The following is a 24,146-nucleotide window of genomic DNA, read 5'->3' as shown; positions in this document are numbered from 1 at the left end:
AAATGGTGGCTTCTTACGAAGCGATTCCATTCGGCAGATTTCACGCAAGAACTTTTCAGTGGGATCTGCTGGAAATAACCCTGTCTCCAAGGACAAGGGTGTCTCTTCTGTGGTGGCTGCAGAGTGCTCCTCTACTAAAGGGCCACAGATTCGGCATTCAGGACTGGGTCCTGGTGACCACGGATGCCAGCCTGAAAGGCTGGGGAGCAGTCACACAAGGAAAAAATTTCCAGGGAGTGTGATCAAGTCTGGAGACTTCTCTCCACATAAATATACTGGAGCTAAGAGCAATTTACAATGCTCTAAGCTTAGCAAGACCTCTGCTTCAAGGTCAGCCGGTATTGATCCAGTGGGACAACATCACGGCAGTCGCCCACGTAAACAGACAGGGCGGCACAAGAAGCAGGAGGACAATGGCAGAAACTGCAAGGATTCTTCGCTGGGCGGAAAATCATGTGATAGCACTGTCAGCAGTGTTCATTCCGGGAGTGGACAACTGGGAAGCAGACTTCCTCAGCACGACCTCCACCCGGGAGAGTGGGGATTTCATCGGGAAGTCTTCCACATGATTGTGAACCGTTGGGAAAGACCAAAGGTGGACATGATGGCGTCCCGCCTGAACAAAAAACTGGACAGGTATTGCGCCAGGTCAAGAGACCCTCAGGCAATAGCTGTGGACGTTCTGGTAACACCGTGGGTGTACCAGTCGGTGTATGTGTTCCCTCCTCTGCTTCTCATACCTAAGGTACTGAGAATTATTAGACGTAGAGGAGTAAGAACTATACTCGTGGCTCCGGATTGGCCAAGAAGGACTTGGTACCCGGAACTTCAAGAGATGCTCACAGAGGACTCATGGCCTCTGCCGCTAAGAAGGGACTTGCTTCAGCAAGTACCATGTCTGTTCCAAGACTTACCGCGGCTGCGTTTGACGGCATGGCGGTTGAACGCCGGATCCTAAGGGAAAAAGGCATTCCGGAAGAGGTCATTCCTACCCTGGTCAAAGCCAGGAAGGAGGTGACCGCACAACATTATCACCACATGTGGCGAAAATATGTTGCGTGGTGTGAGGCCAGGAAGGCCCCACGAAGAAATTTCAACTCGGTCGATTCCTGCATTTCCTGCAAACAGGAGTGTCTATGGGCCTCAAATTGGGGTCCATTAAGGTTCAAATTTCGGCCCTGTCGATTTTCTTCCAGAAAGAATTGGCTTCAGTTCCTGAAGTCCAGAAGTTTGTCAAGGGAGTACTGCATAAACAACCCCCTTTTGTGCCTCCAGTGGCACTGTTGGATCTCAACGTAGTTCTGGGATTCCTCAAATCACATTGGTTTAAACCGCTCAAATCTGTGGATTTGAAATATCTCACATGGAAAGTGACCATGATGTTGGCCCTGGCCTCGGCCAGGCGAGTGTCAAAATTGGCTGCTTTGTCTCACAAAAGCCCATATCTGATGGTCCATTCGGACAGGGCAGAGCTGCGGACTCGTCCCCAGTTTCTCCCTAAGGTGGTGTCAGCGTTTCACCTGAACCAGCTTATTGTGGTACCTGCGGCTACTAGGGACTTGGAGGACTCCAAGTTGCTAGATGTTGTCAGGGCCCTGAAAATATAGGTTTCCAGGACGGCTGGAGTCAGGAAAACTGACTTGCTGTTATCCTGTATGCACCCAACAAACTGGGTGCTCTTGCTTCTAAGCAGACGATTGCTAGTTGGATGTGTAGTACAATTCAGCTTGCACATTCTGTGGCAGGCCTGCCACAGCCAAAATATGTAAATGCCCATTCCACAAGGAAGGTGGGCTCATCTTGGGCGGCTGCCCGAGGGGTCTCGGCTTTACAACTTTGCCGAGCTGCTACTTGGTCAGGGGCACACCCTGGCTGAGGAGGACCTGGAGTTCTCTCACTCGGTGCTGCAGAGTCATCCGCACTCTCCCGCCCGTTTGGGAGCTTTGGTATAATCCCCATGGTCCTGACGGAGTCCCCAGCATCCACTTAGGACGTCAGAGAAAATAAGAATTTACTTACCGATAATTCTATTTCTCGTAGTCCGTAGTGGATGCTGGGCGCCCATCCCAAGTGCGGATTGTCTGCAATACTTGTACATAGTTATTGTTACAAAAATCGGGTTATTATTGTTGTGAGCCATCTTTTCAGAGGCTCCGCTGTTATCATGCTGTTAACTGGGTTCAGATCACAGGTTGTACAGTGTGATTGGTGTGGCTGGTATGAGTCTTACCCGGGATTCAAAATCCTTCCTTATTGTGTACGCTCGTCCGGGCACAGTATCCTAACTGAGGCTTGGAGGAGGGTCATAGGGGGAGGAGCCAGTGCACACCACCTGATCCTAAAGCTTTTACTTTTGTGCCCTGTCTCCTGCGGAGCCGCTATTCCCCATGGTCCTGACGGAGTCCCCAGCATCCACTACGGACTACGAGAAATAGAATTATCGGTAAGTAAATTCTTATTTTTAATTACCTACCGGTAAATCCTTTTCTCGTAGTCCGTAGAGAATACTGGGTGCCGGCCCGGTGCTTCGTTCTTCCTGCACTGTTACTTGGTTAAGTATTGTTGGTTCAGCAGTTCCTGTTCCTGTTTAAATTTTGGTTAGCTTGGCTTTCCTCTATTTGTGTGTGCTGGTTCGGAATCTCACTACTATCTTTATCTATCCCTCTCTCAAAGTATGTCCGTCTCCTCGGGCACAGTTTCCTAGACTGAGTATGGTAGGTGGGGCATAGAGGCAGTAGCCAGCCCAAACGATCAAATTCTTAAAGTGTCCATGGCTCCTAGTGGACCGTCTATACCCCATGGTACTAAATGAAACCCCAGTATCCTCTACGGAATACAAGAAAAGGATTTACAGGTAGGTAACTAAAATCCTTTTTTTTTGTGGTTCATATATAAAATGTGTATATAAACTAGTGATGAGCGGGTTCGGTTTTACTCGGTTTTACTCGGTTTTACTCGGTTCTCAAAACGGCATCTTATTGGCTCACGGATGTCACGTGTTTTGGATAGCCAATAAGATGCCGTTTTGAGAACCGAGTAAAACCGAGTTAAACCGAGTAAAACCGAACCTCGCTCATCTCTAATATAAACCACATAAGTATAAATGCATACATACTAATGTAAAGCCTATATACACATTTTAATAATTTTTTTAAGCTTTTGGGAGGCTGGAGCTGGGCATACAATTGGCATACTTCCTAACTGTCCCGATTTTGGTGGGACAGTCCCATTTTTTACGGACTGTTCCACTGTACCATCTGTGGCCTGCAGTGTCCCACAGTGGGACAACATTTGGGAGACCTCTCTCATTTGCTGCTCTATAGTGATGAATAGATGCTGCGTATATGTGCACAGCATCTATTAACCAGCAGAGAGAGGACAGGGAGCATGGTCAGCGGCTCACAGGGCACTGTCCATGCCCCCATAGTGCAGAAAATGGAGCCATGGGATGCGATCGCGGTACTTGCCATGAGGCCACACTCCCTAAATTCAGGCATGTGACGTAGGCATGCACAGGTGTCTATCTTCTGCAAATCAAGAAGTTGGGAGGTATGAATTTGCGCTTGTCACACTGCAGCCATAACAATGGGGATAGAGGACTATTAGCATTGTTAAGTAAGAGCATGACTGAGCTTGTGCAGAACCATCCAAAAAAGTTCTGTGTTCAGATTTCAGAAAACAAACCCTTCTAGAAGTTTGCAGGAACATCGTGTTATCGCAAACGCTGTTCCTTTGAGGCTTTTTGCTGAATAGCTGTGTTAAAAAAGAAATAAAATGAAAAATATATTGTGTCGATATTGCCCAATAATAATCAGGACAATATTGATATATTTGCAGAATATGGTCCTTATTAGGTTAGTCTTTGAAAATCATATATTTTCAGGCATAAACACATAGCCAGAGCCAGCCCTAATCAATATGATGCCCTAGGCAAGATTTTGGCTGCTGCCCCCTAGCATCACTGCTAGTTCCGCCTCTGACCCTGCACCTCTTTCCCATCACCATCACCTCTCAGCCATAGTAGTCCTCATTTTGGTTCTCCTACCCCCTATTTTTTAAATAGGAACAATGCGCACATTCAGCACACAGCCCAAAAAGGGGAGTGTTCTTTTGGAAAGGGGCACAATTCGAATTACACTACACAGTAGTGCATTTTTATTCACATTATATCATGCAATAGTGTCCCTTCTTCATGTTACATCGCACAGTAGTACCACTTTAACTTATATACATTACTAATCACAGTAGTGCCCCTTATAAACACCATATTGCTCTGTATTCACACAGTAGTGCCTTTTCTATACATTACGCCACACAGTAGAGCACATTATACACATAGTGCCACACATTAGTAATGCCTTTATGCACATAATACCACACAGTAATGCCCCTTACACAAATGACACACATTAATGTCCTTATAAACAAAATGCACCATACATATTATGACAACTTTTATTAATGCCCTTATACACATAATGACACACGTAATGCCCCTTACACAAATGTTGCACACATTAATGCATTTATACACATGATACACATAATGCCCCTTACACATATGCCGAACACAATTGCACAACAAACCTACCCACACACAGCACTCACATGGCTACTAACACTGTGACATCTTCCTCTGCCTGAATACAGATGTGTTGTCATACATCTTGCCTCAATAAGCCATGCAGCTCCTGTCCAGCTGTGCTAAAGCAGGGTCCCTTTTTTTGCAGAAAATGCATCTTATTTTCATTGCTATGTAACTAGGACGTACAAGCAGCTTCTGCTGATTAAAATGATAATTAGTATGCCTATATTCTGTGTGCGACTGTGGCTGTATCTGCATACGAAATGCTATGGTACAGTGATTTCCAGGAATATACTGTAACGTATGCATTTTGTATGCAGATACAGCCACAGTCACACATAGAATATAGGCATGCTAATTATCATTTTAATAAGCAAAAGCTACATATTAATGATCTGGTGTTAGTGCCAAGGGCCAGGAAGCAGATAGCACCTTGGCATGGGATGAAAATACAGTAAAGTTTATATGCTTACTGAAAATGGGTCCACATTACAGTATTTGCAGTTTGTTAATGAGTTGTGGGTATTTCAGGCTCCATGCACTGTGTCCGCTGTGAGATAATTATTACCTGCAATTATGAAATGCATTCTCTGGACAAAATGCGTGGGTTATTCTAAGATAAATATTAAGAAGTTGCTGTATGGATCATCTTTGCAGTTAGTAAGTATTGGAAGCCAATATACATATACACTGTACATTCAAAACATGTTTTCATTTACACAAACGGAATACAAAAAAATCAGGTAAAGTTATAATGATTTTCCTTTAGACTATCGTCACAGCCATCAGCTCAGAGTGTCCATTAAAAACAGCACTGTCATTCATGTTGGTGATAAAATACCTCACAACAAGATATTAATCTCATAGTTGAAATCCCTGGTGCTAAGTTGTAATTTGCAAATATCAGAATATAGGGGGTCATTCCGAGTTGATCGCTAGCTGCCGTTGTTTGCAGCGCAGCGATCAGGTGAAAAAATGACATTTATGCACATGCATATGGGCCGCAATGCGCATGCGCGACATACGGGTACAAAGCCCATTGTGGTTGTGCACAGGTTGTAGCGAAGTTTTCAGTCGCACTGACGGCCGCAAGAAGATTGACAGGAAGGGGGCGTTTCTGGGTGTCAACTGACCGTTTTCAGGGAGTGTTTGCAAAAACGCAGGCGTGTCTGAAAAAACGCAGCATGGCTGGGCGTTCGCTGGGCGGGTGTATGACGTCAAATCCGGACACGAATAGGCTGAAGTGATCGCAAGCGCTGAGTAGGTTCAGAGCTACTCAGAAACTGCACAAACTGTTTTTGCAGAGCTCGGCTGCACATGTGTTCGTACTTCTGCTAAGCTAAAATACACTCCCCAGTGGGCGACGGCATAGCATTTGCACGGCTGCTAAAACTAGCTAGCGAGCGATCAACTCGGAATGACCCCCATAGATCTTAATTTGAACGGATTGTGAACATTGTATCAGTTAAATGTGTGAGCTAGGGAAATCTGATTACAATGTGCTTGTTTCTCTTATACTACACTGAAAGCAAAGACTATAGAATATAAATAGAAAGTATGTATGAGTTAACATGAAAGGGCAAGCATAATGTGAGTGGAATAGTGGAAGTGAATGTTGCAGCAGTCAGGGGCTAGGGATTTGTGAGTTGTATGTAATCAAAAGTGACTGTGTTAAAACCAACATGAGTCCTGGATGTCTCGGTTGGATACTTCAGTAGTAGGTTCCAACAATTGCTTTTTGTATGTGTGTGCTCCGAGCCTTTATCCTCCTGGTGCCTGTACTCACCCTCCACATTACATAGCCTCTAAGGAGAAGGATTGCATAATGATAGCGAGGACTGTCAGGTTGCCGGAAAATATAATGACAGGAAGAAAATCAAGAGTTGGCAAACATTATCTTTTTGCATCAATTTTCACAATAACTTCATGCTGCCGGAATAAAAGCTTATAATGAAAAACAAATACCAGGGTGTGACTTCATGCAGTTTTTATAGAAACCTTGATCTTCACTGTCATTTCGGTTTTCTGAGGCCTTCCTTATTATGGACAGCCACCACTACAGTCTGTTTGTTATGCAACGGCTAGCCTGACTTCTAAGCCTGACTTTCTGTCAATCGCTGCACTGACGGCGTGTGTACTCCTAGATTCAGGTGCGTGAAATTGCATGAGTTCAGGAGACTGAGACTACTTCAGCCGATACGGTGTATAGTGAATCAAGTACAGAAACTAGACAATTGCTTATAGACTCATCTTTTACATCATTCAGTGCAACTTAATATAATAAATGAAGGCTTATACCACTGATAATACTATTATGTAATAGTCAAGCATAGTTTAACCACCTTGGTGCAAAACTCTCCAAGTGCAAAAAATGACTGTGTTCCCAAATACAGTATCTCTGACATATTACTAATTGGAATACCACATTTCCACTGTGGATTCCACTAAACCATATATCTTCCATTTATTCTTATCCTGAGGTAAAAAAAAAAAAATGGCATGTGAAGGATCTTCAGAATATAGTTAATTTTACATATCCAAAAATGCCTGACTACTATTATTAATTACCCACATAATATTTGTATTATTTATTGTATGTTTTATTTACATAGGCTTCTAGCATTCATATATAAATGTATTTTTAGCTCTATGACAGCACATGTATTGTACTTAATGACCTATGATTGTTTTGCCGATTTGTTGTCCCTATGTGACAGAATTGTTTCAGCACAGGGTAAATATTTGCACATCAGACTGAGGGGGTAATTCAGAGTTGATCGCAGCAGCAAATTTGTTAGCAGTTGGGCAAAACCACGATGGTCATTCCGAGTTGATCGCTAGCTGCAGTTGTTCACAGCACAGCGATCAGGCTAAAAATCGACATTTCTGCGCATGCGTATGCCCCGCAATGCGCACACGCGACGTACGGGTACAAAGCCAACTGTGGTTGTGCACAGGTTGTAGCAAAGTTTTCTGTCGTATTGACGGCCGCAAGAAGATTGACAGGAAGGGGGTATTTCTGGGTGTCAACTGACCGTTTTCAGGGAGTGTTTGCAAAAACGCAGACGTGTCTGAAAAAACGCAGGTATGGCTGGGCGTTCGCTGGGTGGGTGTTTGACGTCAAATCCGGACACGAATAGGCTGAAGTGATCGCAGGCGCTGATTAGGTTCAGAGCTACTCTAAAACTGCACAAACTGTTTTTGCAGAGCTCGGCTGCACATGTGTGCGCACTTCTGCTAAGCTAAAATACACTCCCCAGTGGGCAGCGGCATAGCGTTTGCACGGCTGCTAAACCTAGTCAGCGAGCGATCAACACGGAATGAGGGCCCATGGCCCTCATTCCGAGTTGTTCGCTCACTAGCTGCTTTTAGCAGCAGTGCAAACGCTAGGCCGCCGCCCTCTAGGAGTGTATATTAGCTTAGCAGAATAGCGAACAAAAGATTAGCAGAATAGCGAACGAAAGATTAGCAGAACTGCTACTAAATAATTCCCTGCAGTTTCTGAGTAGCTCCAGACCTACTCCTAGACTGCGATCACCTCAGTCCTTTCAGTTCCTGGTTTGACGTCACAAACACGCCCTGCGTTCGACCAACCACTCCCCCGTTTCTCCAACCACTCCTGCGTTTTTACCTGACACGCCTGCGATTTTTAGCACACTCCCTGAAAATGTCCAGTTTCCGCCCAGAAACACCCACTTCCTGTCAATCATACTACGATCACTCGAGCAATGAAAAAACGTCGCTCGAGCTTGTGTAAATCTACAAAGTTTTGTGTGAAAGTACTTAGCGCATGTACCATGCGCATGCGCATTTTTGCCGTTTTTTCACTTGATCGCGGCAACTGCGAAAATCGGCAGCGAGCTAACAACTCGGAATGACCACCCATGTGCACTGCAGGTATGGCAGATATAACATTTGCAGAGAGAGTTAGATTTGGGTGGGTTATTTTGTTTCTGTGCAAGGTAAATACAGCCTGCTTTATTTTTACACTGCAATTTAGATTTCAGTTTGAACAAACCGCACCCAAATCTAAAGGGGGGTACTCACGTAGCGATATTCTAAGCACTCTGACAAGATTGCTTAGATTTCAAGCATGATCTGTCCGTGTGAACCCCCCACAGCGATAGCGATGTGCGGCCCCGTACGTCACTATCGCAGGTGCTATATTGTCCTGCACCGCTGGCTGAAATTAGCTCCCCCCTGTCCTCCCCCGCACGCTCAACACACATCGCGCTGTGCTGAGCGGGGGGAGAGATGTGTGCTGAGCGGTTCACTCAGCACACATCTCTGGCCACATCTGCCTGTGAATGCGGGCCTTAACTCTCTCTGCACATGTTATATCTGCCACCCCTGCAGTGCACATGGTATTGCCCACCTGCTAACAAATTTGCCTCTGTGATCAACTCTGTATTACCCCCTGAGTTTTGTCTGCTCTCCTTGTGGAATCCACATATTAAAAATGACAAAAACAGATTTATTCAAGATTATTAAGTTCTTTATTGCCTGCTGTATTACTGTAGTTTAAATTGAAGGCCTCTTAATTCTAAGGGGTTTATTTGCCAAGCTTCCTCTTCTAAAACCTACTGTATGCACAGAAATTGGAGACAAGTTGATTCAGGGGAAAGGTGAGGAAAAATTACTTCACAGAAAGGGTAGTGGACGTGTGAAATAGCCTCCCAACAGAAGTGGCAGAGGCTAAGACAGTATAGCAATTAAAACATGCATGGGACAGACATAAGGATATCCTTACAAAGAAATAATAATCTCACAGGGTTTGAGGCATACATGCCGACTTTCTGGCTGCTGACTTCAGGAGGGAGCAGCCATGTCAGCACTGCGTGGAGAGTGGCGGGCAATCTGATGCCCAATGGAGGCTGAACTGGGGGCGTGACAGTGTGGCCACATCATTGTTGCCCCGCCTCTGCTATATAATGCCGAGGTCACTGGCATTGCTAGGCAGGGGGTGGAGCCACTGACTCCCCGGACCACGACAGCTGCGGAGGATATGCTAGGTAATGCGGTGGACTGCGGCAGGCTGCAGCTGAGTAGCGGGCGGATTGCGCATGGCCGGGAGACTTGTTCACTCTTCTGGGAGGCCTGGAGCGCCACTCGATATTCGGGAGCCTCCCTGCCGTTCCTGGAGAATATGCAAGTATGGTTTGAGGTAACAATATGGTTAAAAAAAAAAGGGGAAGGCTAGATGTGAAACAACGGGTGTGGTCTTTTGAGGAGACAAAAGACAAAATGCAACTATATGCCTTTTCCAGGGCACACTTGAAAAATTGATAATATGGGATTATTAAAATATAACTTTTATTATTGTATACTTAAAAAAGAGACGAGCGCAAGCATTCATAATTTAGAGGTATTGATGCTCACAGGCATTGATGCACTTATTATAGGCGAGATAACAGTGTAAGTAAGTGAAAATAAGTAATTCCTCATTCAAGAAACAAGTATTCATATCCTCTATAATAGAAATTTTAATAGAATGAGGTCACTACCTCGGGTCTAATATAGTCCAATAATTGTTGGAACCTGAAGTCAAGTTCCTAGCCGTGGGTCCCAAAATTATGTTTTGCGTTGGAGAATAAAATACCTACGGTACCTAATATTCCCTGGTGGTTCCCCATCCAGGTACTGACCAGGCCCTGCAGTGCTTGGCTTCCAATATCAGACGAGTTTGGGCATACTCAGTGCGGTCACCGTAGGTGAATAAGTCTCCTGGGTGCACCGTTTTCCGATTGTGTAGGGACCCACAGATATCAATCACAGAATGAATAGGTATCAGGCTTTTTGTGGTCAAAAGAATAGGCTGCCAGATTATTGCCGGGAAATCTAACAAGTGAAAATCTGTATGGAAAGGATATTTGGTAACTGCAAGATATCACTTAACATTGCATTCACTTATGGTTGTGTATTCCCCTGATTTTTTAGTTATTATGGCTCCTATATCGGGTGTAGTACGGGTGACCGGCGGTCTCCTGACCGCCGGCCACCTTACCGACGCCGGGATCCCGGCAGCATACCGACGCCGGGATCCCGGCAGGGAGGGGCGAGTGCAGCAAGCCCCTTGCGGACTCGCTGCGCTCGCCACGCTGCGGGCTCGGTGGCGACCTGCGGTCGCCACGGGTTCTATTCCCACTCTATGGGTGTCGTGGACACCCACGAGTGGAAATAGTCCCTGTTGGTCGGCATGCCGACCATCGGGATAGGGAGCCGTCGGGCTCACGGAGGAGGTCATGTGACTGTCGGTCAGCTGACCGGCGGTCACATGACTACCACCCCCTATATCAACTCTGTCACAATTGTGCTCCCTAGTATATTCTTGTAAATGAGTGCAGAATTGCCCAACAGGGAAATGCAGGAAGAGAAGGAGCTGTAAAATCACCAAAATACCTCTGGTTTTTCACTCTTATACAATTTGTTGAGCAGTGAGAGCCAAAGGGTTAACAGAAACTGCACATGAGTAACTATGCCAAATCTACATAAACAACAGTATTGAATGCTGGTATACGATTACAATGAAAATAGGAAGGACCACAAAGGAATACTTTGATCAATATATTCTCTATATGGATGTCCTAGAAGTCTCTCTGCTTCCCATACATTTATAACATAAGAGTGAAAAACCAGAGGTATTTTGGTGATTTTACAGCTCCTTCTCTTCCTGCATTTCCCTGTTGGGCAACTCTGCACTCATTTACAAGAATATACTTGGGAAGCACAATTGTGACAGAGTTGATATAGGAGCCATAATTACTAAAAAATCACGGGAATACACAACCATAAGTGAATGCAATGTTAAGTGATATCTTGCAGTTACCAAATATCCTTTCCATACAGATTTTCACTTGTTAGATTTCCCGGCAATAATCTGGCAGCCTATTCTTTTGACCACAAAAAGCCCGATACCTATTCATTCTGTGATTGATATCTGTGGGTCCCTACAAAATCGGAAAACGGTGCGCCCAGGAGACTTATTCACCTACGGTCAGACCGCACTGATTATGCCCAAACTCGTCTGATCTTGGAAGCCAAGCACTGCGGGGCCTGGTCAGTACCTGAATGGGGAACCACCAGGGAATACTAGGTACCGTAGGGATTTTATTCTCCAGTGCATAACATCATTTTGGGACCCACGGCTAGGAACTTGACTTCAGGTTCCAACAATTATTGGACTATATTAGACCCGAGGTTGTGACCTCATTCTATTAAAATTTCTATTATAGAGGATATGAATACCTGTTTCTTGAATGAGGAATTACTTATTTTCACTTACTTACACTGTTATCTCGCCTATAATAAGTGCATCAATGCCTGTGAGCATCAATGCCTCTAAATTATGAATGCTTGCTCTTGTCTCTTTTTTAAGTATACAATAATAAAAGTTATATTTTAATAATCTCATATTATCAATTTTTCAAGTGTGCCCTGGAAAAGGCATATACTGTAGTTGCTTTTTGTCTTTTGTCTCCTCAAAAGACCACACCCGTTGTTTCATAGTTGTCATAACTATTTTCCGGGAGCACCACCAACCATTTGCTGAACTAAGCACTAAAGTATGCCTTTACGTTGGTTTCATAAATTTTTTTCCATTGAACTATAATTGCTACATCCTGTGCAGATTTATATCCTTTGGTGAAGGCTAGATGTGCCAAGTGGTTCTCTTCTGCCATCAAGTTTAAAAGGGCAATGCTTTTAAATGGCCATATTTCACTAGTAAAAGCATTGCCATTTTAAATTTTGTCAATAAATATGATCAGAAGAGCATGGTTTTAGAACCTGGCACTTTGTAAATAAATCCTGAAAACAACCTATGCACTTTGCATGTTATGTACAGGGGCAAATGCAGGATTTCTGGAGCGGATTTTCCAGATGTTTGCTTTTAGAGCGATTGTCACCAGCCCATAAAGGATGCTTAATTGGCATGTAACAAGCTATAGTTTGCTCCAAAGTTCAGTTTATGTAATACAGTACTTCAGACCAGGGGCGGACTGGGATCAAAGACCAGCCCGGGAAATTTATGGAAACAGCCCTAATAGGGGTGGGGTCTGTTGAGGGGGTGGAGTTTTGTAAAGTGCGCAGGATTACTGCTCAGGCGCGCAGCTAAATCTTGGGGGCGTTGCTTTGTGTGGAAGGGGCGTGATCACATATTAGTGCCAATTCACATTACACCACACAGTAGTGCCCCTTATACACATTGCACCAGGTAGAACCTCTAATACACACTGCACCAGGTAGAGCATGTTATACATATTGCGAAAGATTGAGCATGTTCTACACATTGCGCCAGGTAGAGCACGGTATACACTTTGCGCCAGGCAAAGCACATTATATACATTGCACCAGGTAAAGCACATTATACACATTGCACCAGGTAAAGCACATTAAACATATTGCACCAGGCAGAGCATGCTATACACATTGCACCAGGTAGAGCACGTTATACACATTGCACCAGGTAAAGCACATTATACACATTGCACCAGGTAAAGCACATTATAATATATTGCACCAGGCAGAGCATTTTTATACACATTGCACCAGGTAGAGTACATTATACACTTAGACATATATATATAATTGCAGCTGAACCCGGCACTCCTGATAGACGTTACAACGGCCCCGGTGCCATCCTAAAGAAGTTAGGCAATTTGTTAGAGGCGGCACTCACCGGACTTATACATACAAATAAAGGCACTGCACTACCACCAGCACAGTACTAACGTTTGTGAGTTTAATCCTTCATCAGACTATTCTGATGAAGGATTACACTTCTAAACATTAGTACTGTGCTTGTGGTAGTGCAGTGTCTTTATTGTATGTATAGGTCCGGTGAGTGCCGCCACTAGCAAATTGCCTATTATATATATATATATATATATATATATATTAGAGATGAGCGGGTTCAGTTCGTCGAGATCCGAACCCCCCGAACTTCACATGGTTTACACGGGTCCGAGGCAGCCTCGGTTCTTCCCGCCTAAGACGCATAACCCGAACGGGGGAAAACGTCATCATCCCGCCGTCGGATTCTCACGAGATCTGGATTCCATATAAAGAGCCGCATGTCGCCGCCATTTTCACTCGTGCATTGTCGATTGAGCGGAGAGGACGTGGCTACATTCTATGCCTGAAAAGCTCAATATCTGTGCTCAGTGTGCTGCATTGTGGTGATCACCACTATATAGTAGTACAGTACAGTAGTTCATTGCTGTATCTTGCAGCTCCTTCTCAGATTCAGTTCTATTCTCCTGATCAGTGCTCAATATCTGCTGCATTGTTGTGACCAGTATATAGTAGTACAGTGCTGCATTGTGGTGACCACCAGTATATAGTAGTACAGTACAGTAGGCCATTGCTGTATCTTGCTGCACCATGTCACTTCTAGTATCCTGATCAGTGCTTAATATCTGTGCTCAGTGTCAGTGCTGCATTGTGGTGACCAGTATACTACAGTACAACAGTCCAGTGCTGTTCTCGCTGCTCAGTGTCAGTTCTCCGTAGTATCATCAGTGCTCAGTAAAATCAGTGCTCAGTATAATCAGTGCTCAGTATAATCAGTGCTCAGTATAATCAGTGCTCAGTAAAATCAGTGCTCAGTAAAATCAGTGCTCAGTAAAATCAGTGCTCATTATAATCAGTGATCAGTATAATCAGTTCTCAGTATAATCAGTGCGCTGTTAGACGTGCGCCCGTTTTCCGCCATTAGTGCATTGGGATTTAGAAAATTGATTAAGTTATTGTGTCCCCAGTACAAAATCCCATCTAGATTCCACTTCATTAGGCAGGCGATAGCGAGATTTTACCAATTAATATCAGTGATTTATAATTATTAATTACAGTGATCTTGCCAAATAATTCCAGTGATTTTGTAATTTTCTTCCAGTGATTTGGACCAATAATACCATTGATTAGAACAAATAATTCCTGTGATTTTGTAATTTTCTTCCAGTGATTTGGACCAATAACACCATTGATTAGAACAAATAATTCCTGTGATATTGAGGTGTTTGTGTTGCTTAGCTTAGCCATCCAGCGACCACAGTGTACCTCTTTTTCTCTTTTCTTTGCGTCATGTGCTGTTTGGGGACTATTTTTTTAAGTGCCATCCTGTCTGACACTGCAGTGCCACTCCTAGATGGGCCAGGTGTTTGTGCCGCCCACTTGGGTCGCTTAGCTTAGTCATCCAGCGACCTTGGTGCAAATTTTAGGACTAAAAATAATATTGTGAGGTGTGAGGTGTTCAGAATAGACTGGAAATGAGTGGAAATTGTGGTTATTGAGGTTAGTAATACTATGGGATCAAAATCACCCCCAAATTCTATGATTTAAGCTGTTTTTGAGGGTTTTTTGAAAAAAAACTCCCGAATCCAAAACACACCCAAATCCGACAAAAATTTTTAAGGGAGGTTTTGCCAAAACGCGTCCGAGTCCATAACATGGCCGTGGAACCGAATACAAAACCAAAATACAAAACCCGAAAAATTTCTGGTGCACATCTCTAATCTATCTATCTATCTATCTATCTATCTATCTATCTATCTATCTATCTATCTATCTATCTATCTATCTATCTATCTATCTCTCTCTCTCTCTCTCTATCTATCTATATATGTATATTTCTATATATATATATATATATATATATATCTCGCTCTAACAACGGCACTCGGAAATAAATACACAAGCAGGCAGGTATGATATCATACCTACCTGCTTGTGCATTTATTTCCAAGTGCTGCCTTTAGAGCGATATGTGGTGGACCTGCAGCGGTACCTAGGAGGGCACCGACTAAGTACTATATTGATTGGGAGTGCTGCTTCTACACTACATATATATATATATATATATATATATATATATCTCCCAGATGTGAAGGCGGCACTCGGAGACTTCCACACTCACTTTTAAATTAGACGTGTGTTTTTTCTTCTTCAGTGTTTCAGTGTTTCGGAGGCCGAACCCCCTTCTGAAAAAGGGGTCCGGCCCCCGAAACATTGAAGAATAAAAACACATGTTTGCTTAATTTAAATGTGAGTGTGGAAGTCTCCGAGTGCCGCCTTCACATCTGGGCTATATTGGGGCTGCACACCCCTTAAGGAGGGCACCAGAGCAGTTACCCTGGCGGAGAAGGGGAGAACCGGATCGCACGCTGGTATTATACATATATATTATATTATATAAAAAAAAAGATAAAAAAATATATATTTATGTATAGAATAAATATATATATATATATATATATATATATAGAATATACATCTATATAGAATATATATTTATATGCAGCTAGTTCTTATAAGCATATAGACAGTGCATATACAGTACTTGATTGTACTCACAGTCATGCCACACACCTAATGTGACACAGCATTTGATGGGTGCTGGCTGTGTCTTATTCATACTTGCCTACTTTTGAAAAAGCATTTCAGGGAGATTGTGAAAGTAACACCTATCAGTGCGGATGTGTACTGCTACATCGGAGAGGCGTGTCAATGAAAATGACTTACATCCTAATGTAAATGAGCCATAAAGTTAGTAAGATCTACCTGCTGAAGAAAATACACTGATATTTTGCAGGATTTGTTCGTGTATTGTGTTTTACAAGAGATTCCACATACTGTAAGTGGCCATAGGGATCATTGTGCCTTATAACCAATGCAGGGAAATGGCACTGATGATCCCATTTGAATGTATTGTGAATTTCCATTATTTTAAATAACCATTTAAATACCAGTATTAATATAAACTTGCGTCTTATTACCATATACGATAATAGTGCGCTGAACGTCGCAGCACTGTGTCCCTTAAGAGAAAGCAAATAGTCACACAAATGGTATACTGAGGTCCAACGCTCATATATATATACACAATGACCGGCACTCCATGCAAATAGATTTTAAGTACCTTACGTTTGGCCTTTAATATTTATTTTATAAAATAAATAATTTTAAGTACCACTTTATTGACACCTTTCGTCAGGATACAAACTTAAGTGATAAAAACATGCTTTATATAGATCACAATGCCCAGAACCAAATCACAATCCCCACCTACTTCCGGTCGCGGGCAACGCCGCGTCACACGCCGGCCCGTAACAGGAAGCGGAAAATGTCACCATAGCAACACACCAACGTTGCTTGGTACCTCAGCATCTAAGGAAGACACAAGTCTTTTAAATAAAGGACTGACATATGTAATTAGACTATTTATTATATCTTTTGAGGTCCTGCTTTATTTACAGTATGTTGTTCACCTGCTTCAGTTCCAAACTCATTAGTGTGATCTTTTGTTTATGCAGCATGTAAGTCCGCTTTTTGTGTTTTGTTTTTTGTTTATGTTTGGTAATGGTTTCCTTGGTTACGGACACCTCTCCCGGCCGCCGATTGGAGGACACAGGTTCAAGCGCTTCCGGGGACGTGCCGTTGACAGGACACCCGGCGTGCTGAGATACCAAGCAACGTTGGTGTGTTGCTATGGTGACATTTTCCGCTTCCTGTTACGGGCCGGCGTGTGCCGCGGCGTTGCCCGCGACCGGAAGTAGGTTGGGATTGTGATTTGGTTCTGGGCATTGTGATCTATATAAAGCATATTTTTATCACTTAAGTTTGTATCTTGACGAAAGGCGTCAATAAAGTGCACCTGAAACGTTGAATCTACGCTTGTGTAGCTGTTCTGTTTATTGGAATCCGTGGAGTGCCGCCCGTCTCGCTCTCTCTCTCTCTCTCTCTCTATATATATATATATATATATATATATATATTGTACAAGCCTAATTATTTTAAAAGAATTGGGGAGTCTCCATTGTGATGATATTCAGCATATAGAATTTATTATCAAAGAAGATGCCACGCCCATTTATCTGCGCAGAGAGAGACGTGACCCAAGACAGACTTCATCAATGATGCCCGTCCCTTCAGGGGAATTCAGGCTCATATATATAGTACAAAATTATACAATAATTCATAATTGATTAATCAATGGGGCTTGTATTCAGATAACAAGGGGATTATTGATTGGCTGATGGTCACAAACAGGACATCCCATTATGGTCAGCTGGGCTAGATCAAATGGCTGATCTTTTCCTGAAGGTGGCAGATTGGTTCCACGAGTCTTGGATCTCCCATTCAAACCAATGGAGTTTCTTAATATGCCTTGTCAGCAAAGAGGTCATCTCTGTTCATGTGTCATGATGCTCTTTTCCAGAGCCGAAGGTTCATCTGATATTAACTTATCAAAACCCATAAAATGTCATTAAGTTCTGGTTATCTAAATAAGACGGTCTTTATCTAAGCACCACGTATGCACTTATGTTCTTTGTCACAAGCTAGGACATAGGTTGACAGAAACTTTCTACTGCAAGAGAGATTGATCATTATTGGAATTAAAAAGAGCCGGTTACAGATATCTAACTATAAGACTGAAAGCACGATTTCTGAGACAATACAGATATATGTGATTTTTCTTCATCATTCCTATCTCTTGTTTATTCTCTAAACACAACATATAGTAAATCAAATATTCATTATATTCAAAAAATTTCCTTCAAATGAGTGTGATGTGAGATGTGAGATAGTAAAAGGATAATCCATTCTCTGGATGCAATCGCTGGCACGAGTCCATTGAGTATCGATGCGAAAAGTCTCAACCCTCCAGAAAACTTGGATAGATAAGAGAAATGAAAGGGGTAGCGACAGGATGTATTCTTGTTTTCCTCAACCTGACTATAGGTTGAGGTTCCTTCTTACTAAGTGTACATATATGATGCATGAGCGTGTATGCACCTATTAGGGTATATTTCTGATAATCTGACTATGTGTAATAAACTACTGGCTCACTATGTGTGGGCTACTGCAGTGTAGGTGACGGGAGTCATTACCATAAGCTTGGTTCTTGGCTTCCTTTCAGGCCCTGTGAGTATTCTCCCACATGACCATCCAAGAATAGGAAGGCATTTGATTGTTACATCAATTATAAAAATTATAAGTATTATTATCATAACATAGTGTAGTATGTGGTAAAGCCATTTTGAAATTCCGGCTCCCATCCATCCAAAGGGGTCCCAATCAGCCGATTGGGTCATGTGTTCTTGTATATCCTGCAACAACTTAACCTTTTGTTCAATGGGATTATAATTATCTGAGATGTTAGAACAACACATTCCTTTGAATTGTTCACAACCACTTCCTGCTTTAAGTATCAGGCAATCAATGGCTACTCTATTTTGTATCATACCATCTCTTACTTCTCTGAGATCTTCATTTATGAGAGCTATAGCTGTACTTGGTGCATTGATAATTGTAGCTAGTCTATAAAAGTTAAACTTCCTATGTCGAGGGCGTGGCCATGGCGGTGAGGGAGTAAGCAGCGGATCCCGGGAGCTCCCCGATTTTATATATCCTGCACCTATCCTGTGTCCCTCCGGAGCGTCTACCCCCCGGTGCTGGTCCCCCCTCACCTCCGAGCAGCGGCGGGCACCTTTGTCCGGGGTCTCTGGGCGCTGTCTGACCGCGGCGGACGACTTCCGGCTTTGAGGCCTGTGACTCCTCCGGACCCCCCGGCCTCGAGTTTGGCGCTCCCGGCCGCGCGGCTACAGGACCCTCTTGACGGACGGACGAACGGGCGGGCGACGCTGGCTGACGCTGGGCACACTGCAGGGGACACTGAAAGCCCTCCTGCCCTCCTGTACCTGGCTGATGAGGACCTGAGACTCCTGACTACACAATAAGGCACAGGTACTCCAGTGAAGGGGTGAAGTGATTAAAAGCCCGGTGGCCATTTTGGGTGCAGTTCAACAGACAGTCTCAGCACACAGACATCCCTGCCTACCCTGCAAGGACTGCATGCACACTGCAACTCAATGCACTCTTGTGTTACATTAATAATTCATAGTGTGACACACACTAATACTCTGCTTCTACCTGGAATTTGCTGCAGGACATTCTCCCCTCAATAACATCAATATCATATACTATTTTTTATTTTTTACACAAAGCCTGTGCTCTTGTCCATTGATATTTGGAACCAAAGATCCTTCCCGGCTTTAAAAGCATACAGCCTGCTGTCTCCTAATTATACTTTATACTACAACTCTGCTCGGAGGAGTGGGTGACCGACATCTGTCAACATGGTTGGGGGAGGCCGGAGTGCGGCCGCGGCCAAACTGGAAAGATTTACTAGGCAACCCAACCCCAAGGGGTCATCGGCTCCACCTCAGGGTGCCTCTCCAACACACTCAAGCTCCCCTCCAGCGTCTATCACCAACTCCCCAATGACAGCGGAGGCGCCGTCTATCCAGCAGGTGTTGGAAGCTATAGCGGGCAGTGAGCAGCGTCTCTCCGATAAGATGGAAAAGGTGCAGTGCGACCTCTCCTTACTACGACAAGATGTTCAACGTATACGTGAGAGAGTGGGTGAGGCGGAGACGCGTGTTTCCAACTTGGAGGATGTGTGTGGCCCCCTTAAGCAATCCGTGTCCGCAGTGACCCAGCAGGTCTCATCTCTCCAAACCAAGCTCCTAGACATGGAGGGTCTACTGCGCAGAAACAATGTCCGATTTGTGGGTCTGCCAGAGAGAGAGGAGGGCTCGCAGCCGGAGGACTTCCTCGAATCCTGGCTCAAAGAGATATATGGGGCTGAGTCCTTTACGGCACAATTCACGGTGGAGCGAGCGCACAGGATACCATCTCGGCCATTACCTCCTGGTGCCCCTCCTCGCACCTTCATCGCCAAATTCCTGCACTATAAGGATCGTGACTCGGTCCTCCGCCTTGGCCGCACAAAGGGCCCATTGGTCCGCAACGGAGTCAGAGTGTCGGCCTTCCCGGACTTTGCCGCGGACGTTCAGAAGGACAGGGCCCAGTTTATGCCTATCAAGCGACGCCTGCGGGACCTCAACCTCTCATACTCCATGCTGTTTCCCTCTCGGCTCCGAGTGGTGGCGGATGGGGGAGACCAAGTTTTTTTAATTCTCCTAGAGAGGCGGCCCAGTGGCTGGACGGATATGCGCCGGGTGCTCGTCAGCTAGCTCCGGACTGATTCCCCGCGCTGAAGATGCCGGGATCTTGACCACCGGAGGAGACGACCACAATTCGGGGAGCCCCCCACCTTTTGCATTGGTGGCTCAAGACTTTTCCAAGTTCAGGTGCTACTGGTTTAGAGGGTTTAGGTTAAGTTGAGAATCTGGGCCTTCTTAGCATTTGGTAGTTGGATTTGGCGTTTTGGGATATAAGTATGCCGGAGTTCGGGGTGGTGTACGGGGAGGGGAGGGATGGTTGGGAAGCTGCTAGTTGCGGCTCTTCTTGTTGTTTTTGGTTTCTTTTCTTTAGTTTATTATTTTTCATATCTATGTTTTCTCTAAAACTGGGATGTTTGATATACCAGATATTGTGGCTTATAACGCAGAGCTCCTATGAGATATATGTCGCTATGGCTAATGGTGCTGATGTTTGGATATATATTGTGCGATGTCTATCCGTGTGGTACATAGAATATACCTGGGGTCATGAGTAACTTGAAATTCCTGGCATGGAATGTCCGGGGACTAAATAACAAAATCAAACGTTCTTTGGTTCTAAATATGATTAAGAAATATGACCCGGACATTGCATGCCTCAGCGAGACCCACTTGCAGGGAAATAGGTTGCTATCTCTGAGACGGGCCTGGGTGGGATGGGCTTATCATGCCTCTCATTCCTCCTTCTCCAGGGGAGTGTCTGTTCTGATTAAGAAAACGGTGCAATTTGAGTTAATATCGGTCAAAACTGACACGTATGGCAGATTTGTGTTTCTGGAATGCAAACTAAGTTCCCAGCCATATTACATCTTAGCAGTGTATGTCCCCCCTCCTTTTTCATACGCTGTACTGCAGCAAGCTGCATCTTTTATAGCTTCCTCCCCTACCACTCCGGTGATATGTCTGGGCGACTTTAATAATATATTAGATGTCTCTGTGGACCGATGGCGGTCTCCGAATGATGTGATGGTGGGCAGTGGGTATACCAAATTTGCTGATTTTTTTAATAATCTACAATGGGTTGATGTGTGGAGGCTTCGCCACCCTGCAGTCCGTCAGTTCTCCTGTTTCTCCGGCACACATGGCTCCTTTTCTAGAATAGACCTGGTACTGGTGTCCCCCGCCCTTATCCCTGCGATCACTGACGTCCGTTATGAGGCCCGAGGGATCTCTGACCATTCCCCCTTGCTGATGACTCTAGCTGTGAAGGGTCAGAGGGGACACTCTTATTGGAAGTTGCACCCATCTTGGCTGACTCAGCTGGGTGACTGTGGTGACCTGGAGACTCAGTGGGAGGGTTACTTTAGCGACAACACAGGATCTGCCCCGGGAACTATGGTATGGGATTCATTTAAGGCTTTACTGAGGGGCTCTTATATAGGACGCATAGCAGCTCACAAAGTGTCCTCTAGAGAAAGGGAGAAGACCCTGGAGAGTGACGCCAGGGATTTAGAGTCTCAATATTTGCTAGATGGTACCCCCACGACGAAAACACAATGGCTGGTGGCCCAGTCGGCGTGGCTTGCCCACCTGACCGATAAAAACTCACGGTCCCTCCTCTTTAGGGCCACTAATATTTATATGCAGGCTGATAGGACGGGTGGCCTCCTGGCCCGGCTGATACATCAAGATCGCCCTGGGACTGTAATTACACAAATGTCCGATGGGGATGGGTCCTTTGTTGACACCACACCGGACATTGCGCAGCTATTCCGATCCTACTACACCAAAGTTTACAGTTCACAATTGACGTTCTCCACTATGGATCTCTCCTACTATTTGGCGGGTATCTCGCTACCAGTGCTCCCCCCCGAGGCCCGTGAGGCACTGGAAGCACCCTTGACGCTCGCGGAGGTGACTGCGGCTATTGGTATGTCTCCCAATGGCAAGGCCCCGGGGTGTGACGGAATTCCCTCAGAAGTATACAAAACTCACGTTGATTTTTTCGGGCCCAGGCTCCATGCCTTATTCTTAGATATATTTTCCAATAACGAACTTCCCCCCTCTATGTCAGAGGCAATTATAATAGTGATCCCGAAGCCCGGTAAAGACCCTAGGTCTCCGGATTCCTATAGACCGATATCCCTAATCCCCACCGACGCCAAGATCCTGGCAAAGATATTGGCAGTACGACTTAATACAGTGATCACCTCCCTCATTCATCCAGATCAGACTGGTTTCATGCCTGGGAAGTCCACATCTATCAACCTACGTAGACTGTATACCATTTTACAACTCCCACGTGACTTCCCTTCTGACTCGGCTGTGGTCTCGCTGGACGCGGCCAAGGCCTTTGACAGTATTGAATGGGCCTATTTATGGGAGGTGATGTCTTGTATGGGCTTTGGGCCCAACTATATCAGATGGACTAAATTATTGTACCAGCATCCGAGTGCCAGGATCTTGGTGAATGGTTATGTATCCCCCTCCTTTCAATTGTCCCGGGGTACCAGACAGGGCTGTCCCCTATCCCCCGCACTGTTTGCCTTGGCCATCGAGCCCTTGGCCTGTTTGATACGATCACACCCAGATATTATGGGAATTTGCACGGGCTCACGCGAGGATAGGATAGCACTTTATGCCGACGACATGTTATTATTTTTGCAGGACTACGCCAGGTCAATGCCCGTTCTGCTGCGTGTGATTGAGGACTTTGGTGCTCACTCGGGTCTTCTGATCAACTGGTCTAAATCATATATTATGCCAGTCATAGGCCTCCCTCCTACTGTTCCAAAAATTTCCCTACCATTATGTTGGACAACACAATTTAAATACCTTGGAATCCAAATAACTAATGACCCTTCTGATTTCATCCCTCTGAATCTGGACCCGACCATGCAGCAGATAGTGTGCAAATCCAAAACCTGGTGTAGGCTTCCATTGACGGTGTCTGGCAGGGTTAATCTCATCAAAATGATCATACTGCCCAAACTCCTATACATTATACTTCAATCCCCTGTATATATCTATCCAACATTCTTTAGGAAACTAAATAGTGTTCTATCCTCACTTGTTTGGGCTAACAAACGACCTAGGATACAATTAAATACTCTTACTAGGCTGCGCTCTGATGGCGGCCTAGCCTTGCCTAATTTCCAGATGTATTACTACGCTGCTCAGCTGACTCATATTAGTGTATGGGTGCGGGATTCTGGTGATGATACCTTGCAGTGCGAGTTTATCCGCTGCTATTTTCCTCACCTCTCTCCTATACAGGTGCTGCTGAGTGGGAGCGGGGCCCGGTTCCTTCCCCCTATTATTTTTCAGGCCTTAAAAATATGGCGGGCCCTGAGAGACCTCTTAGGGTACGTCGACCTGGACCCAGACACCCCCCTTTGGTACTCTGACTGGCTTCCTGAGTTGCATGCGCTTGAGGGACGGGAGGTGTGGGCCCCTAGATCGGTGGTCTCTATTTCCCAACTCTACCTAAATGACTCACTCAAATCCTTTCAGCAACTGAAAGATGAGTTTGGCTTACCTAACTCATATTTTTTCAGATACCTTCAACTTCGACATGCCCTCCAGTCCCAGTTTGCGGA

General features: G+C 44.7%; 1 protein-coding gene and 1 pseudogene across 2 annotated transcripts in view; both read left to right on the top strand.

Annotated features, from left to right (window-relative positions):
- MID2 (midline 2) overlaps positions 1–24,146 on the top strand; it is a 907,753-nt gene that overhangs the window by 609,172 nt on the left and 274,435 nt on the right. The window lies entirely within an intron of this gene.
- Positions 11,572–11,690, top strand: LOC134953612 (5S ribosomal RNA; annotated as a pseudogene).

Source organism: Pseudophryne corroboree, chromosome 8, assembly GCF_028390025.1.
Source record: "Pseudophryne corroboree isolate aPseCor3 chromosome 8, aPseCor3.hap2, whole genome shotgun sequence".
In the NCBI taxonomy this organism is placed as follows: Eukaryota; Metazoa; Chordata; class Amphibia; order Anura; family Myobatrachidae; genus Pseudophryne; species Pseudophryne corroboree.
This window is presented reverse-complemented; position numbering and strand designations above follow the sequence as displayed.